Genomic DNA, 1,108 nt, shown 5'->3' on the forward strand with positions numbered 1-1,108 from the left:
TGCTACAGGAAGGCCATAAAGATCATCAAGGACATCAACCACCCGAGCCACTGCCTGTTCACCCCGCTGCCATCCAGAAGGCGAGGTCAGTACAGGTGCATCAAAGCTGGGACCGAGAGACTGAAAAACAGCTTCTATCTCAAGGCCATCAGACTGTTAAACAGCCACCACTAACATTGAGTGGCTACTGCCAACACACTGTCAATGACACTGACTCTACTCCAGCCACTTTAATCATGGGAATTGATGGGAAATGATGTAAATATATCACTAGCCACTTTAAACAATGCTACCTTATATAATGTTACTTACCCTACATTGTTCATCTCATATGCATACGTTGATACTGTACTCTATATCATCGACTGCATCCTTATGTAATACATGTATCACTAGCCACTTTAACTATGCCACTTGGTTTACATACTTATCTCATATGTATATACTGTACTCGATATCATCTACTGTATCTTGCCTATGCTGCTCTGTACCATCACTCATTCATATATCCTTATGTACATATTCTTTATCCCCTTACACTGTGTATGACAGTAGTTTTTTTTGGAATTGTTAGTTAGATTACTTGCTCGTTATTACTGCATTGTCGGAACTAGAAGCACAAGCATTTCGCTACACTCGCATTAACATCTGCTAACCATGTGTATGTGACAAATAAAATTTGATTTGATTTTGATTTTGATTTACTATACTATATACCATCTACTGCATCTTGCCATCTTGATGTAATACATGTATCACTAGCCACTTTAAACAATGCCACTTTTATATGTTTACATACCATACATTACTAATCTCATATGTATATACTTCACCCGATATCATCTACTGCATCTTGCCTATGCCATTCGGTAACATCACTCATTCATATATTTGTATGTACATATTCTTCATTCCTTTACACTTGTGTGTATAAGGTAGTTGTTGTGAAATTGTTAGGTTAGATTACTCGTTGGTTATTACAAGCATTTCGTTACACTCGCATTAACATCTGCTAACCATGTGTATGTGACAAATCAAATTTGATTTTGAAGTGCCGACTTTTATTTTGAAGGTTTCCTCATTACGATATTAAAAAACGTGACGTCAT

Source organism: Oncorhynchus tshawytscha, linkage group LG19 (genome assembly GCF_018296145.1).
Source record: "Oncorhynchus tshawytscha isolate Ot180627B linkage group LG19, Otsh_v2.0, whole genome shotgun sequence".
NCBI classification, from domain to species: domain Eukaryota; kingdom Metazoa; phylum Chordata; class Actinopteri; order Salmoniformes; family Salmonidae; genus Oncorhynchus; species Oncorhynchus tshawytscha.